The sequence below is a fragment of the Vigna unguiculata genome, chromosome 8, assembly GCF_037176805.1.
Source record: "Vigna unguiculata cultivar grain cowpea cultivar isolate G323 ecotype 2 chromosome 8, ASM3717680v1, whole genome shotgun sequence".
Taxonomy (NCBI): domain Eukaryota; kingdom Viridiplantae; phylum Streptophyta; class Magnoliopsida; order Fabales; family Fabaceae; genus Vigna; species Vigna unguiculata.
Genome location: NC_140799.1, coordinates 4,594,869 through 4,613,887, shown reverse-complemented (window position 1 = coordinate 4,613,887; position 19,019 = coordinate 4,594,869). Strand labels below are relative to the sequence as shown.

At 31.7% G+C, this 19,019-nt stretch overlaps 1 long non-coding RNA gene across 1 annotated transcript; it reads left to right on the top strand.

Annotated features, from left to right (window-relative positions):
* Positions 1 to 2,621: 2,621 nt before the first annotated feature.
* Positions 2,622 to 3,478, top strand: LOC114194185 (uncharacterized). The gene is made up of 4 exons (XR_003606350.2): positions 2,622 to 2,829; positions 2,901 to 2,993; positions 3,078 to 3,179; positions 3,262 to 3,478. It is a non-coding gene; the product is annotated as an uncharacterized LOC114194185 (long non-coding RNA).
* Positions 3,479 to 19,019: the final 15,541 nt, after the last annotated feature.

The following is a 19,019-nucleotide window of genomic DNA, read 5'->3' as shown; positions in this document are numbered from 1 at the left end:
TATTTTTAAAATTGGTTATTTTTTAAAGATTTTTTTAATAATATAAAACTATTGAAGGTATGTATGCATGAACTCATAGAAACATTAGTCTACAACTCCTCTTCACAAATACACTTGAAACACATTTAAATGTACATAAATTTATGTGCTACAGGTATTGTAATTGTCATTTTTTAAAAATTTCATCGAAAATAGTAGTGGAAATATCATCTTCTTACATTAAATTTTGTGATCACTTGATGCATGAAAAAGGATTTGTTTACGAAATATTCACTTTTTTCTAAAATTTCGTTTTGTGTTTGTTTTCTTTCATTTGGAAAATATGATAAGTGTAAAATAATAGCAGATTTTAACTTGTTTTTTGTTTATATTTGGAAACTTATCTTCATTTTATTATGTTTTTGTAGTACTTTTTTTTATTTAAATTCAGTTTTTACTATTTTTTATTATAAATTTACTTTTTTTTTTCTTTTGTTCATTTTTTACAGGAAAAGGAGAAGGAGAAGATTTTGACCTAAATGGAAATCAAGATATCGTTTAATATATGCTGGCTTGAGTAGGAGCTAATCACTCAAAAGCCCAAGCAAGGATCTCTTGCTTAAGTGATCTTCTAACACTTAATCAAGTGAGTTCCATTCTTAAATTATCAAATATTATAGCACAACTTGCACTATATTATTATTGTTATTTTTCTTGATCAAATGAATCACTCTTAGAGTATGGTACCCTGTTTTCTAGATCAAACATTATTGGTTTAGAATGGATATTATTTCGTGTAGATACATTAAATATTTAGAAGTATTTTAAATTTTTTAAAATTCTAAACTGTATGGAAAAAGTTATTTCATGCTTCGGTTATTAAAATTAATAAAGGCGTAAAAATTATCTGAGGCATCTATTTTAGTTATGAAAAACATATTTTGTTTAATTAAATTTCTAGTTTTAGTTTTAGTAGCAGTTTAGCTTTAAAAACTTTTAATTTAAACCATATTATATATATATAATACTAATTTATATGTTTCAAACGATTATGATAACTTTAAATTTTTATCCACTTGTTTCAAAGAATATTATAGTAATGCCTATATCACACAATCATGTAATACGATTGAAAATGGATGAAAATAAATTTATAAATGTGTGTTTTTCTTCATTTTATCATTGACACTTTTATAATTTTACAGCCATAATTATTTCCTTTTTCTAAAACTAAATAGATTTTCCCCTTTTGTTAAATATCTATGTTTTATCCTTTCTTTTGGTTTCACTTCTTTTCTACTTTTAATTTGTTTAAATATTTTTGTTTATGAGTGTTTAAATATAGTCACCTAGGATTTAGTATCAACTTAAAGCAAGGTTCATACTATAAGTAACTAAGAAGTGTTGTCAAATTGCTTATGTTTTTAGTTTTCAAGAGTGTGTGTCTCTTATATTGAATGTGCTATATTTGGTTGGTTTTGTCTTTTACTTGGTTACATTGTGATGTGTCTATCTTAAAATAAGGTATGAATTATTTTGGCTTGAACAGACCCTACTTCCAATGGATAAATCTTGGATAGACATGCCAAGAAACACACCTCAATATATGGATGGCTTAAACAAATTTTTGGACTTTGCATTTGCTAATAGTGGTGTAAGGGGGAAAATAGTATGTCCATGTCAAAAATGCAACTTTAACAAATGGCAGGATCGTGAATTAGTGTATGAGCACTTGACTCTTAAACCTTTTCCAAAAGGATATACAATGTGGCTTTTACATGGGGAGAGAAGAGGAGTAAATGTGACTGATGAAACACGTTTAATGCCGCAAGAAGATAATGAAATAAATTCGATGTTTAACATGGTTAATGATGCATTTGGGTATCATCAATATAGCTATGACACGGTGGACGATAAGGAAATGGGTCCAGAGTCAAGCCATGCCGGGAATGATGATATTGGAGATTTTATATTCAATTTTAGGAATATCTAACCAATTTATTTTCAGGAACCTTGAAAGTGAGGATATCTTCAACTAGTCAGTCCCCAATTGCGCCTCAATCTAATTCTCAGCCACCATATAAATCATTTCATGTATCTGAACCAACAATACCAACTACATCACATTCATATTCTGAAAATGAAGAGGAAGAAAATGAGGAGACTGGGTTGCAAGTAGATGAACAAAGGCCTGCAACCCGAAAAAGAGCATGGTTTGTTAATGTCATTGGTAAGCAACTATATACAAAGTACTACATAATATATTATATGTATATTTGTCTTTATAATAAATTAGTAACAATTATTTTCTCACATTCCGTAGATGATCAAGGAAAGAGAATTACAAAACAACTACGAACCAATGATGTGTGGCATTTACCTTCTAATGAAAGGATTATTGTGCAGTGGAATAATGAGGGTCAACCAATTACGGATGGTGGAGCATTATTGAATAGGTTCTTAGGTAGCATTGCAAGAAACTCTAATTCTCTTCCTATTAGTTATTCTAGTTGGAAGAAGATTCCTAAAGATTATAAAGAAGACGTACTTAAGAATACTATTCAAGTCAGCATTGTAAAAGCTTAATGTATGATTTAATTATACCATAACTCTTGTTAATTTTAACTGTTTTATGTTTTGAAGGCTAAGTTTGATGTTCATTCCGATGTTCATATAAGCCACATCCTCAAATCACTTAACATAAAGTGGAGAGACCACCGACAGGAATTGTGACAACTTAGAAATGACGAAACACGTACTAGAGATGAATTGATCGCAATGGTTCCAACAGGAATAGATAGAGATCATTGGGCTTCTTTTGTGGATTATCGACTAAATTCAAAAACAAAGGTATATTGAAACTATTTTTCATCAACATTATTCAAGTTAATGATTATTAATTTTTATACGTTGATGATTAGGAGCATGCTCTGAAAAATAAAGATAATAGGGCAAAGCAAACCATTGCTCACACATGTGGATCTAAGAGTATTGCAAAGAAAAGAGATGAAATGGTGACAATACTACATATCTTGATGTGAACTTTTTGTTTCAATTTTTGGATATATGTGTCATATATTTTTTCTTTAATTTTATAGGAAAAAGAGTGTGGCCACAAGGTTAGTAGAGGAGAGGTATGGATAGCAACACATAAACATGCTAATGGAGCCTTTGTGAGTGATGAAGCGAGGGAAATCAATGTAAGTTCAATTCTAATAAAGTCTATAATTGTCAACCATACTTTGTGTTATTTTAATTAGTTTCTTCTTATGTTCTTTGTAGGAAAAAAATTCAAGTATATGAATCAACATCATCATCATCTGTATCAAAAGAAATATCAAGTACTGATTCCTTAGCTTTTGCTTTTGAAAGCCAAGAACACTATGGACGTGTTAGGGGTTTGGGTTTGGGTCCTTGCCCATCTAAAGTGTTTGGCTCCAAGGGTCATTCATATAATGGAACATTTTCAAGTTATCCTTCTAATGCTCAGTTACAAAATCAAGTTAATTTTTTAGTTTTGATCATGATGCATTACTTTTATCAAATTTGACGTTTGAATATATTTAAAGTAATATGTTATGTAAACCAAGATTGTCAAAAGAGCTCCATTTTTTTTCTTCAAAAGTAGAAAATAAGAGTTATTTTCTCTATTTTGATTATTTTGATGAATTTTGTGTTTTAAAATAGGTTTCTACATTGACATCCCAACTCAATGAAATGAAGGCAATGGTTAATTTTTTGGTACAAAATTATCAAGGAAAGTTGCATCGTGATTTTACTATGCATCATGCACCAACGATAATATTTAAATCTTGATTAAATTGATATATGTTTGATATTATTATTTGGAAATTTATTAATTATCATTATTTTTTATATGTTAGGTATCTGATCAAGGAAGTGTTCCTAATGAAGAAACAAATGATCAACATCCAACACTGCATTAGATGATATTTTTCGTTTACTTTTGGAATTTTTTAACAAATATGCTTCTAGGAAACTTTTGGTTAATTATGCTAATGGGGAACAACTCTAATTTCCTTTTACATTTTGGTTTATTGTAGGTAGATAGTGCACTGCTTATTATGTCACTATCATTCAAATGCTACCTCTCCAACACTTATTATATTAAGAGCATTATGACTGCTAGTCCAGTATTGGTACTATTTGAATGAATATTTGTATTGTATCATTTGAATGAATATTTGTATTGATTGCTTATTTTGAAGTGACCTTGAAGTTTTTGCTTATTTGTATTGATTGGTACCAAAATATTAAGCAATAAATAGGAAATTCCGTAGAATACATTTTTTTTCGTACTCAAATAATTAACTAAACAAATCAATTATCAGGAAAGTACAACTTTATCATTTTGAGCACTAATAACTTTTTGGTATTAACAGGGGTTTTTGAGGAATTAACGGGGTTTTTGGAACCTCAGGCATTAACAGGGGTTTTTGGAACCCTAGACATTACCAGGGGTTTTCGGAACCTCATGCATTCCTGGGGGGTTCATAACCTCACTGGGGGTTTTCAGAACCCCATGCATTACTAGGGGTTTTCAGAACCCCAGGCATTACTGGGGGTTTTCAGAACCCCAAGCATTATTGGGGGTTTTCGAAACCCCCGGTAAGTTGCGCTACTTCCAAGGGTTGCTTAAAACCCCCGGTAATCCGTTAGTCACGCTTGCTCTTCTGGGGAATTTCAAACCTCTAGTAAAACCATTAATGGAGGTTAAAATCCCCAGAAACGTCAAATATAACCCTCGCTAAAAATAATTATTTTTGTAGTGAGAAGTTGCAAGAAAAAGAACTAACTTAAACCGTTATGAATTTAATTAAGACTAGACAACTCTTTTTTTTCTTGTATCATTGTAAAGTCATGATTGAATAAACAACTTGTTATATAGGTTAGTGACAGTTGAAAATTCTTAATTTTAAATTAAGAATTAGTTGATACCTATAATAAAAACCACAACTTAGAACAAGGATAAAAATTATAAAATGATTTGTAAGTAATTGTTTAAGAAATGTTTTTCTTTTTTTATTTATTGTGAAATGTTAGTTGTAAGTATTTTTTTAGAAGTTGAACTAATAACTGCTTCAATCATTCCTTCCAAATCCATCAAGTAAACCTTATAAGAGATGGTAAAAATATCCGTACTGCGATAAAATATGTCAAGAGTAATACATGAATACTTTAAATGAGTACCTGTTGGTAACAAATAATTTAATATCCACTTATAAATGAGTCGAGTGTGAGCATCGTACCCATACGTGAGAGTATTTATTACCTGTAAAAAAATAAAAATAAAATTTAATTTATATTTATTAGGTTAAATTTAATTAAATTAAAATTTCATTTATATTATTATAATTTAAACTATATTTTATATATTTTTTGTAATTTTATTTTAAAAAATTATAAATTATTATTTTTTACATATTTGTCGGTATCTATAAATACTTGTGAGCTTTAAAAAACCCACAAATATTTTTTAAATGGGTATCTGAATGATAACAGGGCTGGTAACAAGTCATATTTTTTATTGCGGGTTGGGTAGCAGGTAGGCAGTGTGCATGCCCGACTTGACCTATTACCATCTCTACTTATAACTCCTCTTATTGAGGGTAGTTGAATCAACAACCTCTCACTTTCCCTTCCAAATGTATTATAATTGACTTGATATTCCTCTTCATTAAGCATGACTACCAAGTAGTCGTTCAACAACCACTCTCTGACCTCGCTCAAGTATTTTATAACTCAACCCACTTCTGGCTTACACTCAAGATGAATACAAGGTTTGAGTAATGAAAAGATCACATTTTTAACTAACTAAAAAAGGTGGTGTCCTTCAACAAAGTGGCTATGCATACCCTTTGTTGGTCTGATGAGTAGTTTTGAACTCACTTGAATCTCTTTCTCTTTTTCCTATAGTTTGTCATGCTTTGATGTAGAGTAGTAATAAATATGTTTTATGCAACATTAATTACTTTTTTATTCTTTATGCAACTTCTATGATAGTTGGCAGTATTTATCTTCCTAGATTGCATAACACTATACTTCTGAGATGATGAAAACACACATCGTACTAGCTAAGCCAGATTTGACAAATGCTTGTGTCAAATAAATTTGAAAACATTTTAGTTTTAGTTTAAATCCCAAGAAAATTTTGAATAAAGCTTTGACTTGAGCATGAATTTCTCTATGACAAATGGTGAAGACATTCTCTACATCACAAACTTAAGCTTTATTATATTAGGTTAAATAATTCCATTGGTCCCTATTTTGTAGAAAAATCTCAAATAGGTCATTTTTTTGTCTCAATTAGGTCCCTATTTGGAAAATTTATTGCAATTAGGTTCTTTCCGTTAATAGTTCACTTTTTTTTTTTTTAATTTAAAAAAAATGTCATGTGTCAAGCTGACGTTGTGTCACGAGGTAAAGCAATGTGATGTTGCAGTGACAGTGCCACATGTCACTATTGAATGTGAAACTTCTCAATTTTATTTAAATATTGTTTCAAATATTTATATAACAATTATTTATAGACAAATGTTAGAGTTGGTTTAAAAATAATTTATAAGTTGAATTGTAAAATTTTAAATAAATATATATATTTTAAATTGTTATAAAATTATTTTAAAATCTTATATTTGAATTTATGAAGTTGTTATTTTTAAAGCAAGTCTAACATTTATTTATAAATTATAAATATATAAATATTTAAAACAAAATTTAAATAAAGTTTAATGCAGAATATAAATTTAAATAAACTTAATTTTGTTAAAAATATCAATTGTAATTAGGGATGTCAAAGTGAGCCAACCCGGCTCACCCGGGTTGGCTCACCACGGGTTGGGTTGAAAATTAGGTAACTCAACCCGGCTCACTTTCTGGTGAGCTGGAAATTTTCCAACCCGGCTCAACCCACTACGGGTTGGTGGGTGAAGTGGGTTGACTCACTAACCCGTCTAAAATTTAAAAAATAATATTTTTTGGCATTTTTTTTTATCATTTTTAAAGAAAATTTTATGATTATTTGTTGTTTGGACTTATTCCTAAAAGTTAGTAACATACTGATGCACAAACCATGCTAGCCAAATACAATAGTATATTATCAAACCAAATGGGCTCAAATGCAGTAACCACAATGATACACAAATCAAGCTAACAACCCAGAGTTTTAAATTACAAAACAGAATCCATAAACTACATGTTCAAATGTCTCCCTTCTTGTTGACAGTGGCATCCCTAAAAGTGGAATAGCAAATGCTAAAAAAAAAATCTGCAACAGCTGAAACAAAAAATTATAGTACAAATCTGCAACAGCTGAAATACATGCATTAAGATTCATCATTCAAATTCAACAGAAGAACAACCCATATTTTTAAATTACAAAACAGAAGCCATAAACTACATGTTCAAATGTCTCCCTTCTTGTTGACAGTGGCATCCCTAAAAGTGTAATAGCAAATGCTAAACAAAAAAATCTGCAGCAGCTGAAACAAAAAATCTGCAACAGTTGAAACAAAAAGTTATAGTAAAAATCTGCAACAGCTGAAATACATGCATTAAGTTGCAGTGAGCATCCCTTACTTACTTCCAATAACTATCGTCCATCATGAGGTGCATTAGAGTCACGGACAGAAAAGTCTAGAAGAATTTATTCTTCTTTTTGAACATCTTCATTATCTTCATCTTCAAAAACAAAACAATTTATTAGCAAAAATTGGTATGATATGAAGAAAATATTGGAAAGTAATATAAAGTAATTTACCAATATTTTTAAAGCCATGTAGCCAATTTTGTGTTAAAATTAGTGCTTGAACATTGTCAGGAAGAAGATTAGATCGATACTTGTTGAGCACATGACCACCAATGCTAAATGCAGACTCACTAGCAACTGTTGTTATTGGAATACTCAACACCTCACATGCTAATCTACAAAGGTTTGGATAGCGTTCTTGACGATCCTTCCAATAACTCAAAACATCCAACTTTGGAAAATACTTTGGCTTAAGTGATGTTTCAGTTAAATATAAATCTAACTCAGACTTGCGAGTTACATTCACATGTTGGCTTACATAATTGATATATTCCTATAGCAATACAATGCAAACATAAAATGGGTTAAAAAGATTACATAATAATAACATTAGACGGGAAAGAGGACTAACTTACATTATATGGATCAATCTCTTCATCTTCAACTATGTTGATATGTTCTTCTGTTGAACAAGTAACTTGGGAACTTGATGCATAAGATGAATTTGACCTTACACTCACATATTCTTCAAACAATTTATACATCTTTCCTTTGATATGATTAAGTTTTTCATCACAAGTTGAAGCATCAAGCTTTGAATAATGAAATCGAAGAGCCTCAAGTTTCATATGTGGGTCAAGAATCATGGCAATTGACAAAATGGTACTATATTCACTCCAATACTTGTCAAATTTATCCATCATTCTTTTTGCCATATCTTTCATTAGTGGGTCATCACTCTTGAGTGTATCCCTTAGCAACCACTCAATTTTCCACACTTGCATAAAATATTCATTAGATGTTGGATAAGATGTGCCCGAAATCAAATTGGTTATCTTATAAAATGGCCTTAAAAATTCACACATCCTCTCAGCCCTTTTCCACTCTTCAGTGCTTGGACAATGTTTAAAATTTCTATCACGTATAGTGAAACTTCCAAAAGCACGACGATACTTAAGACCACTTTCAAGCATTCGAAAAGTAGAATTCCATCTAGTAGGCACATCTAACCTTAAACCCACCTTACCATCAATACCCCTCACTTGAATAACACATTCTGTAAATGCTATTTTTCTTGCCTCTGACCCTTTCACATATTTAATGCTATCTCTAATTTTCTGCAAAGCAACTTCAGCCACTTTTAAACCCTCTTGAACTATAAGATTCAAGATATGAGCACAACATCTCACATGGAAAAATTCACCATCACATAACAAGCTATTTTGTAAGCTTAATTGTTCACACAAGATTTGTTGCATACGATCATTAGCAGTAGCATTGTCTAAAGTTATAGAAAATATTTTCCTATCAAGTCCCCACTCAGTCAAACATTCAAATACTTTATTTGCTAAATCATGACCTGTATGTGGAGGTTCCATTTTACAAAAAGCAAGAATCTTACTATTCAGTTTCCAATTGTTATCAACATAATGCGCTGTTAAACAAATATATCCCTCTTGATTACAAGCAGTCCAACAATCTGATGTTAAGCAAATTCGGTTATGACATTGATGCATTTCAAGTTTCAATTTCTCCTGCATTTGAAGATGAAATTTCCATAAATCAGAGACCGTTGTATTCCTACTCACATGTTTTACATCAGGGTTCAAGTATGAATGCAATTCTCTAATCCATTTGTATTCTACAAATTTAAATGGCAAACCATGTTTCACAATATCCATTGTCATAATCTCACGAACATGTTTTTGATCAAGTTCCCTACTCCTCAACTTTCCCATATTGTCAATTATCATTCCTTGTACATCCTTATATTTTGGGCTAACATTACACTTTTTTCAAATGAAGCAATAATGTTGAAGTACCTATTTTAGTTCCACCAATTACATACTCTTGCCCACATGCATTACATTTAGCCTTCTCTTTTCCATCTTTCACTCCAATTTTAGAAAAATAATTCCAAACTTCCGATGTACAAGTCTTAGCTTTCTTACTCTCTTTTTCAACATCATTACTTTCATTGTTTATTGAAGGTGGTTCCTTAACTTTCTGATTATTGATACTGTCATCAACAACATTGCAATTGACATTGACACTCTCATGAATATTATCAGATTCCATGCTATAAATTACCTTTTGGAAAAAAAAATCAAAGCAAGAAAATCAAATTTTGGGTAAACTTTTTCATGCACTTCAAACTGCAGATTATAATTTTAAATTACATAAGCAAAATTCAGAACCATTCAAGGTGAATATGTTTTCCATAAATCAGACCCACAAAGTACAAATATATCATAAACATAAAACAACAGAACAACATCCCAGTAGCTCAGAAAAAAATTAAGAAACGAACCTCAGATGAAGCAATTGCAGCGGAGGAGCAACCACGCAAAGGGGCACAAACATGAAAAACCACTCTCACTCCGATGACCACTCACGCGAAAGAGCACCAAGCAGAGTAGTAGCACTAACGAGCAGACGACCACTAACACAGACCACCGTCGACGCAGAACTGGAGCACCGTCGAAGCAGAACCGGAGCACCGTCGATGCAGAACCAGAGCACCGTCGACACAGAATCGGAGCACCGTCGACGCAAAACCAGAGCACCACCAACGCAGAATCGGAGCACCGTCGACGCAGAATCGGAGCACCACCTACGTAGACACGGAGCACCACTGACGCAGACGCGGAGAACCACCAACACAGACGCAGACGGACACCGGGAAAACAAAATGAAGGTCTCTGTGTGTGGTCTGCGTGAAGAAAAAGCTGTGTGCGTATGGTGTGGGCAAAGAAGACGAGAGAATCTCTATTGTCGCGAAGAAGGAAAGGGAAAAATGAAAAAAATTAGGGTTTCTAATTCATTTCAGGTGGTGGAACGTACGCCATCTGATTAAAATTTTTTATTTTTTTTTTAATTTGGTGGGTTGTGGGTCAGCTCACTATAACCCGGCTCGAACCCACTTGACCCGTGGGTTAAGTGAGCTGAACCCGTTTTAGTCTATAATCATAATTTTTTTTTAAATTTCCAACCCGACCCGGCTCGAACCTGTGGTGAGCCGGGTCGGCTCACGGGTTTGGGCTCATATTGACATGCCTAATTGTAATAAAAATACCATTGTAAAATTTATATAAAAATGAAATTTGGTATAGGGATGAAATTGATTGAGTTTTAAAAAATTAGAACAAAATTTAGACAAAATAACAAATACAAGGACTACATTGAGAGTTTTTAAATCAAATAGTGGCGCGTGGCACTAGCATTGTCACATCACACTACCTCTACCATGTGGCACAATGTCAGCTTGATACATTGCAATTTTATTATTTTTTGTAAAGTTATAAAAAGTTTTAAAAAAAATCACTTACTGACACGTGGGACAAAGTTAATGTTGTTAGTGCACTATTGACGAAAATGACTTAATTGCAATAAATTTTCAAAATAGGAACCTAATTGAGACAAAAAAGAAGAAGGGAACCTACTTGAGATTTCCCTATAAAAATGAGGACCAATGGAATGATTTAACCATTGTATTATTTAAGTTAATATCAGCTTGAAGTCTTGGATCGCAGTTATCATTATATGATCAACATTTACTTCTCAAACAAAGTTGACTTTGACATGCTATTATATTAGCATCGCTCTTTATCAATGGATGATACTAGCACTAACACACAAAAAAAGTTTTTTACATTTGATATTTTAGGCTTTTTACGTCTTATTTATGTCAGGCACAATTTCAGGTTGTGAAAATTTACGTATAGTAAAATACCATACGTAAATTTATGTTTGGTGTTTTCATAATAAACGTAAATTTATATTTAGTACATGTATAACAGATGTGAACTTATGTCTGATGTAAAAGCAAAACATGTTTTTCTTTATTTTGTGCCAAAATTTACGTCTAGTGGGATAATAACAAATGTAATTTTTTGTCTATTAATGCCTTAACAAACTTAAATTTTTATTTTTTTAAAATTAAATTGGTTTTGGCATAAAACCAAAACCTGAAAACTAGAAAATATCTAGAATGTATATATTTCAAATATAATGTTTTGAATACATTTTATAAAGTCACAATAAATATATAATGAATAACACCTAGGGGACTATCTGTTTCTTCATAAACACTATTTTCATCAACTTTCTTTTTAAACAATGATATCCTACACGTTGGACATACCTTCAATGCAACAAACTCGCCTATTTACAATACATAATCATTAGGTCATGCATGTATTTTCTTATACTCCAAATTCATTGGACAAAATTTTTTTCACCTCGTAATTACTATTAGGTAACCTATATTATTTTTTGGAAGCATCTCCTTCAATAACTAACAATTCTATGAAACTTGTATCGGTCCATCCATTTCTTGTTTTTAAACTAGACAATTTCAAAGTTGTCGACAATCGTATAAACTTAGTGCATCTTGGGTACAATTATTCCTTTGAACCATATTTCAAACTATCATATAAACACTACAACAAAAATCACTTTAGACAACGACATAAAATTGTAATCTAAATGATAAAAACTGTGGTTTAAAGATTATACCACAATTGTTTAGGCATGGTATATGTGAGTGTAGTTATAGGTAATAGACAATGGTTTTTAGTACGACAATACTTTTAAAACCATTACTTAAAGTCCTCAAAATAGACAACAGTTCTTCAGGTTGATTTTAGACCTCATCTATATTTTTAGACCACATTTTTACTGGTTTTGCCTACATAATTTAAAGCAATAATTATATAATCATGGACATTTATGATATTTATACAACATTTATAAAAATGTTGTTTATTATATGTCTAGGCCATATTTAGTTAGTTGTTGTCTAATTTAGTGTATAGTCTAAACTACAAAATGTTGTAGTGAAATGAGCTATTCCAAAATTGTCTTCACTAACATCACATACAATGTCCTCGAAATGATCATTCATCCATTCTTTCACATATTCTATTGTTGTGACATCGTAAGGTTGTCTAATATTTCTCCATGCCAAGTCCAAATTGCATGACTTCTTACCATATTGAAGATGAATAGGTGATCACATATTTCGCTCAAATCCTGATGTATCTAATTCAACAATGAACACAAGAACAAAAATATGTCTTGTTTACAGAGATTCCCTTCTCATACTCCGCACTATTAGTACATTCATCTAACTTTTGATAACACTTTTCTAATAATTTCAATTATAACAGGTAGTAACAAAATTCATTTTCAACACTTCAACAAAAATTGTTTTAGGCAACAACACAAAATTGTGAGTTAAACCATAAAAATCGTGGGCTAAAGTTTAGACAACAATTTATTATGCGTAGTATAGGTGAGCGTAACTGTAGGTAATAAGTCACGGTTTTCAGTACGATAACAATTTAAAATCGTTGCTTAAAATCCTCATAAAAGGCAACGATTTTGGTGTACATGTTTTTCAAAATTTCACATTTTAACATTGTGAGCTCTTGGCGTTTTCAATCTAAAATCAACGGGAGGGAAGAAATTCAATTTTTTGCGTGTTTGGAACTAAGTTTTGCATTTTCAGTCAAAAAATGAGGGATGAAATATTTCTAATCTAAAAGTTTTAATTGTTAGTGTATTTTAGATCACATTTTGATGGATTAGTCCACACTTTTTACAGGCAACATTTATATAAATGTTGCTTAAGATAGTTTTTAAGGCACATCTAAATAAATATTACATTTACTAGGTTTAGACCACATTTTTATATCTGTGATCTCGTTTAGTGTTGTCTAAAGTCATTTTTGTTGTAGTAGAAGTAAAAACAATTTGAAATGAAATATTATTTGAATATAACACTTGTTTGTAATTCTGAATTTGAAATCAAATTTTAATTGTAGTATCATCTGGTGTTAATGATTGAGACCATACAAATAATAATTTTTTCAGATTACTCGTTTTTTGGTGATGGGTCTGGTGGAATAAGTGCAATTGCAACTATTCTTGGCGGATTGTACTTGCTCTATGCTGTGAAGACTTGTCCAACAACCACATATTCCATCAAACCTTATGTCTCTGAACCTTCCTCTTCACTAAGCTTGACTACCAAGTCAATGATGTAATCAATTTTTAAGAGCTCTTCTATGATTTCATTATCAATCATGTATATTTTATTATTTTAAATTTGAATAATTTTTTAAAAAGCTTAAAAATTTCAAGTATCTGTTTATTATAACTTAATATGAGAAGTATTTGTATGTTTGTGGTGATAATTAAGTAGGGGGAAAGTTCTGCACAAGTTGAAAAGCTTTTGAAAATTGTGATTGATGAATGCAATTAGATTTTGAAAAAAAAATAATGTAAAGTTAAAAATATGAAGTTAAACATTTAGGTATATTTATAAAAGAAATTATTTAAGGAAAATATTAAGTAACAACTCAAAATTCAATACCAAATTTCTAACTGATATTATTATGACCCAGAGTACTGTATGTGTAATTATGGGTAGAAATAAAGTTTTAAAAATTAAATATTTTCACCTACAATCATATTATTATTTAATTTATTTTTTTAATTTGTTACACATAATTTATTTAGTACCTAAATCATTTTAATCAAATAATATACATTATAAAAATTAATTATTAATTATAAAAAAACTATAATTATAATGTTTTATTATAATAATTTTTAGGGTTAAATATGTTTTTAGTCCCTCAAGTTTCAGTGAATTTTGAAATTAGTCTCTCATCAAAACTTTATACCAATTTAGTCATTCATCTTTAGAAATACGTGAATTTAGTCCTTCTTACCAAATTTTGTTAAGTTTATTTGACATTTTAAACGCGTTTTATGATAATATTTGAGTTAACATTAAAGTGAAAATGTGTCAAACGATGTAAACAATTCAAATACTATCATAAAATGTGTTTGAAACGTCAGATAAACTTAATAAAATTTGGTTAAAATGACGAAATTCACGCATTTTTAGAGATGAAACACTAAATTGATCAAAAGTTTTGAAGAGGGACTAATTCCAAATTTCAGTGAAACTTGAGGAACCAAAAACATATTTAACCCTAATTTTTATATTACCATAATTATAATATATTTAAATTATTTTATTTATTATAATTAAATTTAAAATGTTTATTTTCAATTAATTTATAATATTAAATTAAATATTTTTTGTTAAATTTATATTAACATAAGTTTATAAAAGATTATAAAATTTTAATAAATTAATTTATTATAAATAAATATAAAAATATATAAAACTGGAAATAAATGTGTTAAGAACTCATTCTTAAAAAATATAATTCTAGCCATAAATAACCTATAAAATTAGAAAAAGTGATGAAAATTTAATCTTTCGCAACAAAAATTGTAGAATAAAAGAGTTTAATTTGAGAAAAAAAAATTGATAATATCTAATGTTAATAAAATTAAAAAGTAATCTATTAGAGAGAAGAAGAAAAAGTCAGAATTGGTTATCTAAATATGCAATTGGATAATGTAAAGTGATGCATGGAAGGGTTCATAAATGTAGGTGAGACAGCACATGTGATCTTTACTATCATCCCAGTTTTTTCCAGGAACGTGTTTATATAACTTGCATGTCCTTTTCTTTTTTGTTGTGTGATGCTTGACGGATGCACACAGAAGGAAATGAGAGAAAGAAAAAAAGGAAAGTAGAAAGTGACACTCCAGATTGATGTTAGTACACATAAATCATTGTGTGGAAAATTATAATACATTTGACTTATTTGGACACCTATGTGGAAAATTTATTTGATGTTATTTGGACATAGAAATATTGAATAATTACATGGAAAATTTATAATTGATCTGATGTTATCCGGACATAGAAATATTGAATGAGCTTATGTGGATAATTTATAAAAAAACTAATTTAATTGTTAGAAAAAAAATCAACTTAAAACGTAGTAGGTAAATATTAATATTTAAAAATGATTTCTTGAATGAACAAATATAGTTTTTGTTTGTTTGTTTAATATTGAGATTCAGTTATTGTATCGGGTGAATCTAGTTTTCTATTTCAGATTATTTCTAATTTGAAAAGTTTGTATATTTCTTTTAAATTAAATTATAAGAGAATAGTATTAGTAACGAATGTATTGAATCTTTCATAGGACACTTTAAGAAGATTAATCACTTTGTAATAATTTATTAATGTATATATATTTTAAAATATATTTTTAGTTAACTGAATTTTGTATTGATCTTTTGGTTTGATAGGGTAAATTTTAGTTGGGAATTTTAGTCCATCACAAAAGCCACAACAATTTTAACACATTGAGCTTGAGCCACAAAAGCCATAACAATTTTTTAGTATATTTGGGCTTGAATCACACAAGCCAAAACATATTTTAGTCCCTTGGGCTTAACCCCTAAAAGCCCCAACATCACACAAAATCAGACTTTAAAAGAGATATCTAATTGTGTGACCTATTGGCAAGTGTACCAAGTCAGTTGTAAAACTAAATGGGGGTTATCGTATCTACAAGGATTTAGCAAGTATATTGATAGTTAGTTTTTGAGCTTTTGATTTTGATAAAGAGTGCAAGTAAATATAGATAATAATTAGATAGATTGAGTGGAATAGGGACTATGAATTGATTTCATCTTATCTTCTTCTACTACTTCACTATCATCTTGTTTACTTATTATGAAAACCATTCAATGTCCTGGGAGTACTCTTTCTATGTAGATCTATGTTCATCCCTTAATTGCTAGAACCTAAGGACTTCAAAACCAATGTGATTCCTCAACTCCTGGTAGAATGAATCCTTACTTTAATGTGCAAGACTCTTTGAATGAATCCTCGCCATGTGCAGGACCCTTTCATCTAGCATCCCCTCTAGCATGCAATGAAGCATCTATTACAGGTATGATGATTTGATTAGACCACAGTTTGAGACCAGTTTCCCAACTCAATCCAAACCAGTTAAATAGATGAGTGATCAAGTCATCATTAAGCATAAATCAAGCCACAATCATTATACATAAAATTTACACTAAGAGAATCTCCCTCTTGCCTCACAAACCCTATTATATTCTACTGCTACATTTTTTAGCCTCCACTCAATGCTTCTAATGAGGACCTAAGGTCTTCATTTATAGAAATTTTTGGGCAGTGCTCAGCCTAATTTTCGGCGCTCAACATGCACTATCTTAAGTGTTGAGCACATTCTCTTGTGGCTCAGCATGCACCGCCTTAAGTGCTAAACACATTCCCTCGTGGCTCAGCTATGCACCGCCTTAAGTATTGGGCACCATTTTGTTATGGCTCAACTCCAAAATTCATATTCTTGATCCTTCCTTGACCGCCTTACTAGAGCTTAGTCGTGAATTCTTGGCATCAATTGCATTATTTTTAATTCTTCGAGAAATTGTTGCAAAATCATCAAAAAATCATCATTTTTTTATTTTGCTTCTTTTTAGTATCTCATTTTGTAATTATAAGCTAAAATGGGTTGTTTAATTACAAAATATGATCAATGAAAGCATGATAAGTCTCATTTTATATGGAAATTTTACTTATTCTAGACACTTATCACGGTGCATATTTAATTGTGATTGATTACCACTTTCATTTAGTGTAACTTCAAGTAAGTGATAAAACCTCTTATGAAGAAGATAAACCCCGACAATAAAGAATATAAATCTTGCAAGACATATACAACTCCATTGATGAAATGCATGTTGTATGTGTAACATCCCGTCAGGATATTACTGATTTATGAATAAATAAAACAAATAAATATAACAGCGCATTTAATAATACCTCATTTTCCCAAAACGCGGGAAAATTTAAAGCTTTATTAATTGAGCGGATAAAGTTTAGAACATCGATTACATAATTAAAACCACCATGTTGTTAAGTCACCCATCCGGGTTTACAAATGTTTCCAAAACAAAGTAATACAAGTAAAAGTTCCCCAAGTCAATCCCCTCTCCGCGACTAAGCTGCACCAGAGCCACCTGCATCACCAACATCTGCTCCCGTGTACCGCGTACACGATCATCGCCACACACACGCAGATAGGGTGAGCTTAGCAGATAAAACACACATAAATACAAAGCCATAAACATATATATAAATCAGTATACATACACATAACACCACTTAAATTAACTTTCCACATTGCCCTATATTTTTATTCCCTCAGTTCGATCTCCAATAAGTTTATTCGTGTTCTACTTCGTTTGCTAATTACTTCAAGGTGACTTGCTGCCATACCTATCGGCCACAACCGATAGAGCACGTGCGGGAATACATGCTACGGATCATACACCGCAACGCCAGGTAGAGTTCCCATATACGAACAAAGCCCGTATCATCCCAAGACTACCAAACTCGTCAGCCAACAACTGAGGAGGGCAATCTATCTGGATCCATCCGTACTGGCCACAACCAGCACACTCATACCGGCCACACTCGCCAACCCAAGCCACAACTCAAAGGTTTCTCGTGTTCATCCGCCATCCCGAGCCACAACTCAAGAGATGCTATTCCGAGCCACAACTCAAGGAATACCACGTGCTTAACCCCTATCCCGAGCCACAACTCAAGGGATACGTTCCGAGCCACAACTCAAGGAACTCCAGCAACCTCACCTCTGAAGCACTACCAGAAACCTTGTAGAACACCCTACGAAGTCCATCAACTAGGACTCACAGCAGCTAAATCGACTAGCGGGGGACACGTACCGCTAGGCGCCACAGCTTCCAGACCGCCTGGCGGGGGACACGTACCGCCAGGCGCCAAGCGCCTCAAACTCACAAAGTCTGCAACCACCGCCTGGCGGAACAGTCTACACCGCCAGGCGGACGCTGGTCCAGGAGCCACTATTCGTATCGCCGCCGCCTGGCGGTGCCTATCCCACTGCCAGGCGCCAATCAATCCAGAACCCCACTGAGTCCTTACCATCGCCTGGCGCTACCCATTCCCGCCGCCAGGCGCTGTATCAGTACAGCTGACCTCTACTGGTTTAGGTTCTCTATCTCAGATTTATCTCAATACCAATGAGTTTCAGACACTAAATGTAAAACTTACCATATTACCTTACCATATTGTGTTTCAATAGTCCAGTCAGTAATAATGTACTCCAACCATCTATGTCCTCAATCCCAACAATCCCTACTCTAACACGTAATTATGAGTCGTGCCTGAAACCTTAGACTTAACAGAGTGACTAATGCCAATTTAAGTATTCTGTTCAGTACTCTAAGCCCTAACAATGTACTATTAGTAACTTGCTCACGGTTCTTTCTTCAAGGCTTGCGAGTATATTAATCCAACGCTTCCTCCCATGCCCCT